Here is a 17236-nt window from a genome sequence, read left to right as displayed (position 1 = left end):
AATTTAAAATTTTAATTAAATGGTCAAACTTTAAAAAATTATAACTAATTCTAGAAAATTTTAAATTAAACAAACTCAATATCATTCATCACCATTTAAAGTATAATACTTCATTAAAAATTTCAAAATTTTAAAATAAGATGAAGTTAAAAAAGTCAACATTTTGGTCCACCATTAGTTAAATTTGAATCAAAATTTCAAAACATCATAACTAAATAATGAGAAATCCAATTTCATAAAACTTAGTGTCTAATTACTCATCTTAAGGTATAATGTTTTGGAAAAATCATAAAACTCCAGAATTCATTCTAATTTCAAAAAGCCAAATTTTGACCTTTAAATTAACATATTAAATATTTTAGAAAATTTCTAAAATTAAATATTTAATTTAAAATACTAGAAAACTTTTATTCAACTTTTAAAAACCAGCAATTAATCAATTTGATTAAAAATTTATCATACTTTAAATTTTAATCAACTATGTAGTTTAATTTACACCGGTTATTACAAGATAACTCGGGCCAATAAGTCTATTAGGTTAGCCACAGGTTTAATAAAGGTAATAATAACCCATCACTTAAAATAAATATTAAAATTAACTTTAAAATGCTAATATTTAAACATCAAAATAAATTACCATTTAAGCCAGTCAACCAACAAAAACCATAAATAACTTTGATTATGTTGCAAATCTATTTTCAAGACTTATGTTTTGATGATTGACAAATACTATTGATTCTCTTGGACTGCATGTTACTTCTAACTTTTCAGGAATCAAAGATCGGACGAACAAACGAAGCCAGTTCAAGATTGCATATGTTTAGGGTTGAGTCAGTCTGTACTTTGTTTTTTCTCTTCTTGAGTCTATTTGTAATGTTCAAAGAAACTGATGCTAAGTAACCCTATACACACACACACACACTTGAGAGACTTAGAATTTCTATTTTTACTCATATCGGTCAGGACGATATTTACATCATCCTGGACGATCGGGTTTAAAACAGAAAATCTAAACAAGGATTCTTAATTAAGGCAGCCGTCATTAACAAATCATTCTGGATGATACGTGTATCGATCAGGAAGATAAGCTCAAAGTAGAAAGAAATTGCCTCCATAAATAATTAAGGTATTCTGTATTTTTGGAAATCAGCCAGGACGATGTTGGATCGTCCTGGACGATATTAACAATTATGCCTTAATTAATCAGACAAATCAAGGAAGTAATTAAGGATGGTTGATATAATCACATCGTTTAAATGATCGCAGGATCAGCCAGGATGATCTATTCAAAAACCTTAGTTGCTCCTGGACGATCGGGATCGGCCAGCTTGAATTCAGGGCGGTGCTCAGGATGACTTTCCTCTGATTTGAACTGATCGGCCTGGACAATCGTGAGATCGGCCTGGACGATCGTGAGGCCAGCCAGAACAATCAATCCATATTTCAAATCGTCCAGCTTGCCCCAGCCGATCTCATGGGATTTGTACTAATCGGGCAGGACATGTCAATATCGTCCTTGACGATATAGTCGGCAACTTGTAATTAATGAGCTCTTTTGAAGCTCTTATAATTAAGAGCTCTTAATCAACATTTTTGAACATCTTTACTGCTACCTTGACAAGAGAAGGCCTTGAGGAGAGAAAGAGAGAGAGAGATAGAGTGAGAGAGAGAGAGAGAGAGAGAGAGAGAGAGAGGATCTTGTGAGGGGGAGCTTGTGAAGGGGATTCACAAGGGTGCTTCAAGGATCACTCTGCTTCTTCTTAGTCTAGAGTTTCTCGTCCGTGAAAGGGTCAGTAGAGGTAAGGTTTTCAGCAACAGATCGTGGTTCTCTGCCAGCTTCAGGAGGAAGCAAAAGGAGATAGGTTCTCTGCCTTGCCAGGGTGGCAAAAAGGACTTTTTTGTGAGGGCTTCTCCACCTAGCCGTGGGGGCTAAAGGATAGACACGTTTTGTAGTGCAATACTTGGAGGGTGCCTCCAAGGAGTGGACGTAGGTCAAGTTGACCGAACAACTATAAATTTATGTGTTATTATTTTATTGCTTCCGCACTTTAATTTCCGCACTTATTTTTCTTGTGGTGTGATTTGGTTTGTGATATTGATTTTGTTGAAAATAATTTTTTAAAATACCAATTCACCCCCCCTCTTGGTTAGCTTGGGACTAAGTTCATAAGGTTAACATCCCTAACAAACTTTCAAGTGGTATCAGAGAAGGATTCATAAAAACTGAGTTTCAAAACTTTTTGAATTTGATCCATGGCTAACTTTGGAAATAGAAACACTACTAAAGGTTATTCAATTACACGACCTCCTGTGTTTGACAATTTACCTTTTGATTTCTAGAAAACCCGCATGTCTACTTTTTTACAATCAATTGACTATCGCATGTGGATGCTTATTAAAGAAGGTTATTCTCCACCTTCTCTGAAATTAATGGTATTAAAATTGAAGTTGTTTTTACTGAATGGACTCTCGATGAAAGAGATTTAGCCCAATTGAATGTAAAATGTTTGAACTATTTTTCTATTCTTTAAAATCTGAGGATTACATGCGTGTTTCCACCTGCAAAACTGGTAAAGAAATTTGGGACAGGATATGTATCACTTATGATGGAACCAATGAAAAGAAACAATCTTGTTTGAATATTCTCTTGCATGACTATGAACTTTTTCATATGAAACCATCTGAATCTGTTTCTGACATGTATAATAGGTTTACTCAGATAGTTACTTCACTACATGCATTAGGAAGAGAACTTTCAAACTTTGAAAAAGTAAACAAGATTTTACGATGCTTACCTTCTTCTTTTGATGCAAAAATTACTGCTATAACTGAATCTAAGGATCTGAACATGTATTCAATTGACAACTTACTTGGCTCACTCATTGCATACGAGCAAGGAGTGAATCAAAGAAATCTTGATGCAGGTGAGAAGAAGAAGGAGAAAATAGTTATACTGAAGGCGCACAAATCAGATTATGAATCTTTCAGGTCTGAAAGCGATGAAGTTGCCTTCATCACAAGGCAATTCAAAAGCTTTCTAAGGAAGAAACAAAAGCATCATTGGTGAAAAGGTAGGAATCATAAACATTCTAAATGATCTTCTGATGTTGTTTGTTATGAATGTAGGAAACCAGGACACGTGAGAACCGATTGCCCTACACTTAAAGATCACTCAAGCAAAGGAAAGGGTGAGGAGAAACCTAAGTTAAAGAAGGACAAGATGAGAGTACAAAAGGCATTTTGGGCAGATTCTGCATCAGACTCATCGGAGACGGAACCAGAAGATGAGACATCAAAATTGTGCTTGATGACAGATGACAATCTTGATCAAGAAGAGGTATGTGAACTTTCATACGATCAACTTCTTAAACTTTTAGAAAAAAATTCATGCATCATATAGGAAATCAAAGAAAACACATGCTAGCTTGAAATTAAAATTTTTAAATCTACAAAAAGAGCATGAAATTTCGACTAAAGACCATCAAAATTTGATTCAAATAATATGGCTTTAATTGATAAATTTGATGAGTTAAATAAAAATCATTGTGAATTAGTTGAAAAGCATGATGCATTAAAAGTTTCACACACATCACTTGAATCTGATTTTAAGAAGTCTAAAGAGATGGAGAAAAATTTGAGGATTGAAAATGAGGTCTTAAAGAGCACTAATTTGAAGATTCAAAATGAATTAGAAACTTGTAAGAAAACTAGGATGACACCTACTATTGATCAATTGCCAAAACTTAGGAAGAGGCATTATAACTTAATCCACTTAAGAAATCACTTTCCTGGAGTTAGATGTTTTTCATGTGGCATGATTGGACACATCTCACACACTTACATAGTTCACCATAGTACACATTGGTTGTGGAGACCTAAGGTGCATGATCCACAGCATACCACACATGCATTGCATTCTACTCTTCATAAGAAGGAACCCAAACCTGCTTGGGTTCCTAAATCTAACATTTTGTAATTTTGCAGGAGGGATCTCATAAAAGGCCTCATGAGAGTATGTGGTACCTGGACAGTGGATGCTCTCGACATATGACTGGTGATGCAATCAGTTTGTTGGTACGGAGTCCAGGACAATGGCAGGCAAGGCTTTACTCTGGAGACAACACCCACCAAGAAGGTGACCCGTAGTCGCAAGTATAATGTAAATTACTAAGAACCTTTATTGATTGAAAATGTTTTGCTATAGATGGATTGAAGCACAACTTGCTCAGCATCAGTTAACTTATGTGACAAAGGCTTCATGTGTTTCCGAACTTCTTCTTATTGCAAATTCATTCATTGTAAGTTTAAGTAACAACCAATTTTGCAGAGGAAGAGGATCAACAACATCTACATGCATCGTTTTAAATAAACATTGAATGCTGATTGCTTCATTTTTCTTAAAAACAGTGATTGATGATCATGGTTGTAGGCACCGGGAACTTTGTCATGCAAGTATGAAAAACCCTTAGGAAAGTGACTCAAAAATACCAAAACTCAAGTTTTCAAAAGACCACCTTTGTGATGCCTATTAACTAGGAAAGCAAGTCCACTCCACCTTTCACAGCATTAAGGACATTAGCACCTCTAGACCTTTAGAATCCTTCACATGGATTTGTTTGGACCCATTAGCACTGCCAGCCTGGGAGGAAAGTCTATGATTTGTGATTGTTGATGACTACTCCGAGTTCACTTGACTAGATTTCTTTCACAGAAAAATTGAGTCTTTTGAGGAGTTTAAAACATTTTTACTTGGATTCAGAAAAATCTAGGGTTGTGGCAGATTTTATGACCATCCATAGTGATCATAGCGGGAGAGTTTTAGAATGGAAAGATTTTGGAGATTTTAATGAGGACAAGCGGAATTAGACATAATTTTTCAGCTCCTAGGACCCCTCAGCAGAACGGGGTAGCTGAAAGGAAGAACCGGACCCTTGGTGGAAGCCGCTTAGACCATGCTTGCTGAGTATTCACTTCCCAAAATACTTTTGTGGCTCTGAAGCGGTTAACACAGCTTGTTATGTGTTGAATAGGGTAAATGTTTTTGAGCCAAATTAGAAAGACCACCCTTATGAGATCCTTAAGGGTAGGCACCCAATCTTTCCCACCTTCATGTCTTTGGTTGTAAGGTTTTATTCACCAATAATAAAAGTCTCACTTGGGACAAAATTTGCATCCTAAATCTTGATGAAGAGTATTCTTGGGATATTCTAGTGTTGGGAAGTTTTTTAGGGGTTAACAAGAGAACTTTGTTTGGTGGAAGAGACAATCCATGTAGTATTTGATGAGTCTATCCTAGGAAATCTGGAGTTGGAAACTGATGATGATGTTTGAAAGAATACAAAGTGGAGTAAAAAATTTGCGGAAGGGGATAGAACACATAAATAATGAAAGGGGTAGGAGAAGTCACCCAAGGAGTATAAAATATTGATTTGGATGAAATGACTGGACCTTCTCACACTTTGTCTAGAGATTGCGAGATACTCTACAAGTCACCCCAAGGATTTGATCTTAGGATACCCTTCTAGTGGAGTTAGACTAGACATGGACTTAGGAAGGAGTGAGCCACTCTGCCTTTATCTCAATGACTGCAACCCACCACCATTAACTAAGCCCTGACTGATGAGTTTTGGATTTTAGCAATGCCAAGAAGAATTGAATCAATTTGTTTAGAATGAATGTTTGGGAGCCTTGATAGAAATAACTAAGGGACAAAGTGTAGTTGGACCAAAGTGGCCGTCTTAAAAACAAGCGTGAATGATTCAGGAGTGGTGGTTATAAATAAAGCAAGATAGGCTAAGGGATATAACCAAATAGAAGCGGATAGATTTTGAGGAGACTTTTGCCCCTATAGCTAGATTGCGGAAGCCATTAGAGTTGCTATTAGCCTTTGCCTATTATAAAGGATTTAAACTTTTTCAAATGGATGTCAAGAGTGCCTTTTTAAATGGGAAAATAAAAGAAGATGTATTTGTAGAACAACCCTAAGGTTTTGAGAGTTCTCAATTTCCAAATCATATTTTTAAATTAAAAAAGGCTTTGTATCATGGTTAAAGCCAGCCACAAGAGCTTGTGTATTGAGCAGGCTTAGCACATTTCTTAACTAGAGAGGGAGTTTGTCAAAGGGATCGTAGACACCACCCTTTCTTAGGAGGAGTTGGAGATGATTTACTCATATGTTTCCGAATTTATGTGGATGATATACTCTTTGGATCTTCTAATAAGAAATTGTGTGATGATTTTTTTTAAAACAATGAGGTAGGAGAGTTTAAGATGAGTTTGATGGGAGATTTGTCACTACTTTTTGGGGTTTAGCATAAACAATTGGAGGATGAAATCTTTTTAAATCAAACAAAATACATAAAGGACATTTTCAAGAAGTATGAGATGGACAAAGCTAAGCCAATTAACACTCCCATGGCTTCTAGTGCTCCATGGATAAGGACCCAAGTGGTAAGTCTGTTTATCAGAAGAAGTATAGAGGCATATGATTGCGATCTTTACTTTACTTTGACTTGTGAGCTGAACCTGATATTATGTTTAGTGTTCTCCTTTTGTGCTAGATTTCAAGCTGACCCTAAGGAGTCCCACCCTGACTACCTGTTAAGCCAGAATTTTAGATACCTTTTGGGACCAAGGCTTAGGGATTGTGTACCCTAGACACAACACTTCTTTTGAGATTTTATTGAATTTCTGACTCTAATTTTTGCAGGATGCAAGGAGGATAGAAAAAAGCACTTCAGGAACTTCTCAATTCATAGGACAATCTTTTGTCTCTTGGTCTAGTAGGAAACAAAATTCTTGTTGCACTTTCCACTACTGAAGATGAGTACATTGCTTTTGGAAGTTGTGTGCCCAAGTCCTTTAGGTTGAAACAACAGGTATTGCGATTTAAGATTTATCTGTAGGAACCATCTCAATCTTTTGTGACAACACTAGCTGCCATATGCATCTCAAAGAAATCCTATTCCAACATTCAAGGACTAAGCCACATTGACATTAGGCACCACTTCATTTAGAGATCATGTGCACTAAGGGAGACATTGAGTTCACCATGTGCACACTGAAAAATCAACTAGCTGACATACTTTACTAAACCACTGCGCCTTCACACTTTCAGTTCTTTAAGCGACCAGATTGGAGTGTGTTTTGACATAAATGCATTGAAACTTGATCTTTAAGTATACTTCCTTTTGCTTTTATTTTTTTTTTATTTGCCTCTTAGTTTTTGGTGTGTTTTACTTTCTTTTTTGTGTTTTTTTTAAAGCTTAGTTTTCAAAAATCATCGCTGAAATGATATCATATTCCTTGTCCTTATTTTTAAAAATTTGTAGTCAATGTGTTTTTCATCTCTTAATCTCTTAGATGGTAATAATATTTTGTGATTCGTGTCTCTTTCTCTAACCTATTTTTAGTGCATAGTTTTCTTTCTTAATCAAAAATCTATTTCAAATTAAAGATTGTGTATGAAATTAAGATATTTTTTTAAGCTTGCTTAAGCAAATCTATCTTGTATTTATATGTTTAAAGTCTTTTTGTCACATCAAGCATCCCTCGTTACTCTTGTCTTTGATTATTGATTCTCGTTTGTGATAATTCTTCCTTATGTTAGAGAGAGAGCTCCTATTCTCTAATATCTAAGAATATATACTCACAACTAAGATTTTTTAATAAACTATAAAAGAGAATGTAACTTGCAAAAAAAAAATAATTTGGCCAATGATGCCAACAAAAGAAACGCAAAGACGCCAAATTGAAAATTTATAAAAAGATGCGCAAAGCGCCACTCAATTGAAAAGAGGCATAAAATGAGCCCACTCAAAAGCAATCTATTCTCTCTTTTTAAATCTTTTAGAACTTAGAAGTTTTGATTCTCAAAAGCTTGATTTTGATTGTTTTGCGATCGTGACATATTTACTTTGGTTCATTATTTTATAAAGATATTTTTTCTTAAACCAAGTGATGGATGGATTTTTTTTCTCATATCCAATTAATTTTTTGAGTTAGGTCATAGATTTCAAAAGACAATTCTACCCTAAGAAAACGTCTGAGCTAAGGGTAACCAAGACCTGATATTCTACCTTTCTTTGGATTGTTGAGATTGTTAACTCATTAACCCACAAATTTTTAAAATCAATCACATGGAATACTACATCATTTTCATGCCTTGGTTAAAAAAAAAAGTGGTTTGCTCTTGTTTTGTTCCCTCCTCCTTTTTGATATGTCAAAAGGGGGAGAAGTTTATGATGTTTTTACACTTGTCAATCCCGTAATTTTACTGCTGATTATCTTCGTAGTGTTTTTCCATCATCAAAAAGGGGGAGATTGTTGCAAATCTATTTTTATGGCTTATATTTTGATGATTGACAAACACTATTGATTCTCTTGGACTGCCTGTTACTTCTAACTTTTTAGGAATCAAAGATCGGACGAACAAACAAAGCTAGTTCAAGATTGCGTAGGTTTAGGGTTGAGTCAGTATGTACTTTGTTTTTTCTCTTCTTGAGTCTATTTGTAATGTTCAAAGAGACAGATGCTATGTAACCCTACACACACACTTGAGAGACTTAGAATTTCTTTTACGATCGGGTTTAAAACTAAAAATCTAAACAAGGATTCTTAATTAAGGCAGCCGTCATTAACAAATCATCCTGGACTATATGTGTATCGACCAGGATGATAAGATCAAAGCAGAAAGAAATTGCCGCCATAAACAATTAAGGTATTCTGTATTTTTGGAAATCAGCCAGGACGATCTTGGATCGTCCTGGACGATATTCACAATTATGCCTTAATTAATCAGACAAATCAAGGAAGTAATTAAAGATGATTGAAACGATCACATCATCCTGGACGATCGCAGGATCGACCAGGATGATCTATTCAAAAACCTCAGTTGCTCCAGGACGATCGGGATCGGCCAGCTTGAATTCAGGGCGATGCTCAGGATGATTTTCATCTGATTTGAACTGATCGGCCTTGATGATCATGTGATCGGCCAGGACGATCAAGCCAATTTTCAAATCAACCAGCTTGCATTCAGGGCGGTGCCACAGCCGATCTCATGGGATTTGTACTGATCGGCTAGGATGATGTCAATATCGTCCTGGATGATATAGTCGGTAACTTGCAATTAATGCTCTCCTTTGAAGCTCTTTTATTTAAGAGCTCTTGTTCAATGTTTTTGAACATCTTTGCTGCTTCCTTGACCTGAGAAGGACTTGAGGAGAGAGAAAGAGAGAGAGAGAGAGAGAGAGAGAGAGAGGATCTTATGAGGGGGAGCTTGTGAGGGGATTCAGAAGGGTGCTTCAAGGATTGCTCTGCTTATTCTTCGTCTAGAGTTTCTCGTCCGTGAAAAGGTCGGTAGAGGAAAGGTTTTCAGCAACGAATCATGGTTCTCAGCCAGCTTTAGGAGGAAGCAAAAGGAGATAGGTTCTTTGCCTTGCTGGGGTGGCAAAAAGGACTTCTTTGTGAGGGCTTCTCCGCCTAGCCGTTGGGGCTAAAGGAGAGACACGTTTTGTAGTGCAATACTTGGAGGGTGCCTCCAAGGAGTGGACGTAGGTCAAGTTGACCGAACCACTATAAATTTATGTGTTATTGTTTTATTGCTTCCGTACTTTAATTTCCGCACTTATTTTTCTTGTGGTGTGATTTGGTTTGTGATATTACTTTTGTTGAAAAGAATGTTTTAAAATACCAATTCATGGTTACCTTGGGACTAAGTTCATAGGGCTTGACATCCCTAACGAACTTTCATACTAATCATCCTATATAGGACATATCCAAACCACACTATCCTACCTCACACACTTAAGATTATTTGCTAGGATAACCAACTCTAGTCATAGAATAGGCTAGTATTTTACTTTCATGTTATTATGTGCCGAGTTTTTGAGTGTTCACACCATACTAGTTTATATAAATTTTTAATGAGATTATTTACTCAATTTTGCAATCTATGATGATGCGATTAGAATTAGATTACCCTTAGGTTAGGATCTATGTGGATGCTCACAAAATTTTATGTAGGAAGGGCTATAAAACTAAAGGGGGAAATGGAAACATTAAGCTTTAATTTAATAATCTTCCTATAGGTGCTATGTAAAATGCTAAGTCCTCCTTAAAAATTAAATTAGCTAAGCCAAGTATGACAGTGATTTGCAAATTTTAATATTTTGACATTTTTAGCTACTTGAGATATTAATGTTTGTTATATTTTCCTAGGAAAACCTTGTTGGTTGTGATCAATTCTTGTTTTTACTCTTTCTTAATGTTCAATGTAATTTCAGGTATTCGAGTTGTAATTAATTGTTGGTAAAAGTGACAATTTGAGATGGGATATATATCTAATTTTGAATCAAAAGATAAAGGAATATTCCTTACGGTAGAGTTCCTTTCGATATGGAAATTTAAATTTGGATGATTTTGAGAGTCTAGAGGGAAAAGAATAGAGCACTTTTGGGATGGGAGAGTTTCTTTTAATTTGCATTACCAAACCCAAAAAATCCAAGGATCCTGTAGAAGGACAAAAAAATGAACACCAAGAAGAATCCCAATCTCGAAGTCACTTTCTTCTTAGAAGTACAGTTTGGGTTTTTATTAGTGGTACCTAACCACTTTACTTTATAAAAAATTATGGGTTTTAATGTAAGTGGTATTTTTCACCTGGACACTATATTTAATTTACTTAATTTGATTTGAATTATTTATTTAGTTTGATTGCATAGTAAAAATTGCCTTCTTTTCTTAGGTTTATTTTATAACATGCCATATTTGCTTAAGCCAGGAATGAATAGATGTTCTTGAAGGTATGCCAAAAAGATTTTTTATATTAATTAAATTAAAAAATGTTAAGATAACATATAAACTCTAATTATTTTATGAAGTAAGCTTGGGCTTGCTAAGGGTCAAATGATATCAATCTTTGAGAGATCCCATATAAAATTAGTATTATTATTTTAATCAACAGTTGTCATATGAGATTGACATTTCCTATGATATAGTTAATTGTGAGGGCTTACACTCGTAGGAGATTTGTAACCTAGATCAATTTTCAAAATATAGTTTTTCTCAAAATTTAATTAACTATCTTTTGGAAAATCTAAGTCAACGATCGATATTGTCATATTAAAATGATTGATAGTAAATGATATCTTATTTCATCAAGAAGAGATCTCATTCAATTATCCTAACTTTGATTATAAAATTAATGATCACTTATCCATATTAATTTAGTCAAATACAAGATCAAGTATTATTTTGTCCTCTGGGGTCATAAGTGGTTCTTCCTGAGTACGAATACGATAATAAGGATAAACTCTTAGTTATATCATATGAACCCACTTGTTAATGAGATCCTTACCTCCCAAGGAGATATATCATTCATAATGACATGTTTGCTTTCTAAGCAAAAATTCTAAAAATTAAAATTTTTAAAGAAAATAATCTTTTCAAACTCAACTTTTTTAATGAAATAAAATCACCAAGGTTCTATTAATTTAAATTTATTTATAATTTATTTAATTTATTTATGTTTTTTGAAAGATGGTTTGAATTTAAATAATTTATGATTTAGATATTTCCAATTTTATTTTTCAAGAGGATTTTTTGAATTATTAATTGTTTGAATTATTAATTTTATTTTTAAAGAGGATTTTTTTTTGCATGGGCATTTTTAAAAAGTAATAAACAATGAAAAGGTAAGCAAATCCCATTTTCTAGGGAGAGAAAATTTCAAAATATTTGAAAAGTTTAGTTCCCAATGAATGGGGTTAAAGTTGGTACTAATGCAGCTGAACATCAACCTAAGTATGGAGAAGTTCCTTTGGCATTTGAAATGCAAATCAACAAGCTGCAGGATGCTGTAGTTGCATATGCAGAATTGGAGGTTCATGGTTCTATTGAAACTGCAGTAAATTCCATCGAAACAGAAAAGTATCACAATGTCCAAGCCAATAGTTTGGGAGAACAGAGAATTCCTGTTGGAAATCTGGAGGTTAATTCAACTAGGGAAGCCACTCTATGGGTAGAAGGGGAATTGGAAGAAGGAAAAATTATGAGAAATATAGAGGAAGATCTATACAAAGACAATGTGGTTACTAAACATGAAAAGGTTGAGGAGAATACTGTTATGTTAACAGAGGAGAATGGTATTCTAAATACTGAAAAAAAATTCTGCTCAAAAAATAAAACTAGCAAAGGAGTTGAGACATTTGGGCCCTTTGAATTTGGCTTCTAGGAAAGGTAGAAGTAATATGAATAAGATGAAGGGTAGGGGAATAGCCCCATTAGTTTCCAAATGAGTTCTATCAGTTTATGGAATTGTAGGGGGGTGAACAAGAAAGAGTCCTCCCTATATTTGAAGGAGTACATTAAAAATTGGGATGTATTTTTTGTAGGCATTGTTGAAATAAGGATTAATTCTCTGTCCAAAGATGAATTTGTCAAAATAATGGGTGAGGAATGGGATTTTATACTGCAGCCATCTAGAGGAAATTCTGGTAGGATTTTGGTGATATGGAGGACAAATGTGGCTTCATTTTCTTTGATCAAGCCTTCAGACCAGCATTTGTTGGGAGAGTTGGAGATATTCAACAAAAATAAATGGATGATTGCTACAATTTATGGTAGCAGGGAGTACCAAGGTAGAAGAATTTTGTGGAATTATCTGGATGGTATGGTTGAGCAGGATATTCCAACAGTTTTTGGAGGTGACTTCAACTGCAAACTTTCACAAGAGGAGAAGAATGGTGCGAAAAAGTTTTCTTTCTCACATAAGCCTTCGGAAATTAAGGCATTTATGAATAATAATGAATTACATGATGTAGGTATTATTGGTGCTAAATTTACTTGGTGTAATAACAAGAGTGGAATTGCCCGGATATTAGAGAGGCATGATAGATGCCTGCTGAATTCTAAAGCTTTGGTGCTGGTCAATCTAGCAGCTGTGAGACATTTGAATAGAATTGCATCCGACCATTGTTTGTCTAGAAATTATTTCAACAACAAGTTCATAAATCCAGATTTCTAAAATTTGAGGATGTATGGATATCCTATGCAGCGGCCAGTTCCATGATCAGGAATTCATGGTCCAAATCTGTTAGTGGTGATGATATGAAATCTTTAAATAAGAAAATGTCTAGAGTTATTAAAGCCTTATTTTTTGGAGTAAGGCTAAGCATCAAAATCTGGAAGTTTTGAAGGAAAAGTTGAAGAAGGAGATTGAAGATCTACAACATGAAGAAGCTTCAAGTTTATTATTTTTGGACAGCAAAGTACTTATCCTGAGATCCAAAGTCAAGGGATTCAACTGTACTCTTGCAAGGTTGAATACATGGTGGAAACAAAGAGCTAAAGCCAAGTGGATGAAGGAAGGGGATGTTAACACTTCCTTCTTTCATGCATTTGTGAATGGAAGAAGACATGGGAATTCTGTCAAGAAAATAAGAAATTAGGATGGAGTACTAACTGAAGATCAAGATTGAATAAGAAGAAGCTTCTTTCAGCTTTTTCCAAGAAATGGAAATACAGAGATTGTATTATAGACAATTGGCCTATGAATGAGAACATCTTGAAACATGCAGATTGTGGAATCCTAGATGCTGAATTCAAGCTAGAAGAAGTTGAGAAAGTTATTAATAAACTTGGCAACAACAATTCACCTGGATTAGATGGAATTACATATTCCTTTTTTAAAGCTTATTGGAAGATCGTTGGGATGGATGTGTGGAAAGCCATCCAACTTTGCTTCAGTTCATGGAAAATGTCTTCTAGGTGGAAGGAGACATTAGTGGTTCTTATTCCCAAAGTAAGTAATCCTCTTTCTCCCAATAATTTAAGACCTATAAGCCTTTGTATGTCAATATACAAAATTATAGCAAAGGTACTATTAAATAGAATGAAGAAAGTGATCCATGGCTTAGTTACTGAAGAGAAAGTGGTTTCATTGAAGGGAGGGCCTTATCTGAGCATATGCTTTTTGCTCATGAACGTTTTCACAAGTTTAGAGTCTCTAAATCGTGAAGGGGTTTGGTGGCTATTAAACTGGATATGGAACAGGCATACGATAGTATGGCTTGGAATACCTTACAAAAAGTTTTGATTTACTTTGGCTTTCCAAGAAGATTTTCTAATCTCATTATGGAATTTGTTTCTGACCCAGTTTTCTTTGTTCAAATCAATAGTGTGGAACTGGAAGGTATTAAAGGGAGAAATGGCTTTAGACAGGGTTGCCCTCACTCTCCTTTCTTATTCATACTATTATTTGCAGATGACATCTTGATCTTGTCCAATACTAAGATAGAGAAGATTAAGAGAATTATGAAAATCACTAATGACTATTGCTGCTGGACGGGTCAACAGATAAATGGCACTAAATCTTCTATCATTTTTAGTAAGAACATGGAGAGAAGGAGGAGGAAGATTATCTTAAAACTCTTAGGGTTCAGGGGAACCAAGGATCTAAATTACTGGGGCAATAAAATCACCTTAAGGAGGCGTGTGGCTTCAGACTTTTCCAGCATTTTGTAGAAAGAAGCCTTTAAGTTGGACGTTTGGGGCAAGAAGTTTATATCAACAGCTGGTAGAGTAACTCTTATTAATGCTGTTCTTCAAGCAATCCATGTACTCTAAACTTCTATGTCTCTGGTTCCAATTTTTGTATTGAAGAAGATTGATAGAATGTGCAGGGAATTTCTGTTGAATAAAAGCAATGGGGTTAATGGTTTACATTATGTAGCATGGAAGGAGTTGTGTAAACCGAAAGACCAAGGGGGACTTGGCATTCAATCCGCTGTTCACTCGGTGGAACCCCTTAGAGCAAAATTGGCTTGGAATTTCTTGAAGAAGCCTGATTCTTTATTCAGTAAATCTATCTCAGCAAGATATGGTAAGAATATTTGGGATGCGAGTAAAAGAAATAACTCTTCTTTGGCTTGGAAGGTGATTATTAGCGGTGCCAATGCTTTAAAACAGGTTGTAAGATGGAGAATCAAGGATGGTGTTTCAATTGATGACATAGCTGAAGGAATTTTGGGAACTTCTAGAGAGAGAAGCTCTTGGAATTTCTAGAGAGAGAAAACCTTTCCGGTTTAAACTTTTCCTTTTCGCGGGCTTTCTGGTTGGCGGATTCCGACAATTTTTATGGTGGTTCAAGTCCACCGACAGTTGATTGCCGGTGGTAATTCATCTGAGACCCCGTGGTCTGGTCAGATAAAGTCTTCTTATCAAGTTCTTGGTAAGAATCAGAATGAGGAGTTTGCTTCGTTGAGAAAATCTTCTAGTTTGGTGATCAATGAAGGATTCCAACCTCCGCCAAAGGTTGATCTTATATCGAAAGTTAAGGATAAAGGTATTCTTGAAGAAAAAGTGAACAAGGTTAAGAAGATTGAAGAAATTCAGGTTTTGACGATGAACCAGTGAATTGAATCTGCGTCCAGTTCTAAAGATCTGTAGAAACTTACGGAGATTATAAGAAGACAAGATTCTTCTAGTAGAAAAGAGATGATTAAAAACATTGAGTTTTCTGCTGAGAAAGAAGATGGAATCTCTATTCCTATAAATGATCAGAGTGCTAAATCTGATCTAGCACATAGCTTTGTGTCGGCTTGGCAAAAGGTACAACACATTAAATTGAGTTTTAATTCAAATTCTACCAAGTTGTCGGAAGATGGAATGGCTGTGAAACTAAAACCTGTTAAAGAACTGGCAAATGCTTAAATTTTTAAGAATTTGACAAAATATTCCTTTTTCTGTCTGTAGCCAGGAACTTAGGAGACAGTGAAATAAGGTGGGCAGTTTTCACATGATTTCACTGGGAAATAACTGAATTCTTTGTTCGTTTACAAACATTGAATCCATGGAGGAAATCTTAAATGGTGGACCATGGTATATTGGAAACCATGTCATTAGAATGGATAGATGGAAGACATCATTTTCTACTGATTCTTTGAAGGGTATTTCTTCCCAGTGTGGATTAGATTCCCTGGTTTTCCTTTAAGCTGCTGGGATGAGGAAAACATCACTCTAATTGCATCTATGATTGGAGTCCCTTTGCTTTTGGATGGGAATCCATTTAAATGGGGGAAGAGGGAATATGCGAGATGATGTGCTCGGATAGATTTGGAAAAGAAACTTCCTTTGGGAGTTTGGATAGAAGGAATCCATGGAAGATCATTTCAAAAGGTAGAATATAAAAAGTTTATATCGATGTGTTATCAGTGCGGTAGAGTGGGACACAACAAGAGTATTTTCCTGAAATTAGCAAATATTCCAATAAAAAAGTCAGTTGTGGATGAATATGATGAAAATAAGAAGCTGAAAAGTGATCTGGCAAGGGAAGATGTTAAGAAGAAGCAAAGCGGAGAGGAGTATGGACCATGGATTCACGTCAAATTTAAAACAACAGATTCAGGAATAGTGTGAGGAATGGAGGACTGTTGGGTCCAAGCAAATATGTTTCTAAACCAGTGGAAAAAATGGAAAAAAATTTTCCAGACGCACAAGAAAGAAATGGTTCTTCCGCAGATAATGTACAAGGTAAAACTGCTAGTCAAGAGGAGGTGAATGTTGCTACAATTATTCATCCTCTAGCTGTTTCAGCAAATTTCAATAGTGTGAATAAATTTCAATTATTAGATGTTGTTGAAGAAGGGGAAGTTTTAGAAATGAAATTTCGAACTGTTTTAACAATGTCAAGCCCGAAGAAAGCACAGAGGTTCAGAATAATGCAGATCATGGAAATACTGGCAATGGTGAAATTCAGAACAATGTAGATCTGTTGGTTTCATTAACATGCTCAGGGAAAGTTAAGCTTTCCAAAGAACTAAGATCTGGTGGAAGCTGATCAAAGAAAAAGGAAAGGAGAAAAAAAGAGTAATAAAATGATAGGGGATCATTCCCCTGTTATTTTATAATGACGTCCATTAGCTTCTGGAATTGTAGGGGGGCTGGAAAGAGGGAGGCCTCCCTATATCTTAGGGAGTTTGTTAAAGACAATGATTGTTTCTTTGTTGGTCTTACTGAAACAAAGATTTCCTGCTTAGAAAGACAAGACATTGATTCCATTATTGGAGTAGATTGGGATTACTGCTTTCAACCATCAGTTGGGTTATCAGGTGGGATTTTGGTGCTTTGGAAAAGATGTTTGGCCTCTTTTGAAGCCATTGAAGTTTCATCCCAATTGATAATGGGAGATTTGACTATAAATACTTTAGGTAGCTGGAAGGTGTCTACTGTTTAC

The sequence above is a fragment of the Dendrobium catenatum genome, unplaced genomic scaffold (genome assembly GCF_001605985.2).
Source record: "Dendrobium catenatum unplaced genomic scaffold, ASM160598v2 fragScaff_scaffold_273, whole genome shotgun sequence".
Taxonomy (NCBI): Eukaryota; Viridiplantae; Streptophyta; class Magnoliopsida; order Asparagales; family Orchidaceae; genus Dendrobium; species Dendrobium catenatum.
This window is presented reverse-complemented; position numbering follows the sequence as displayed.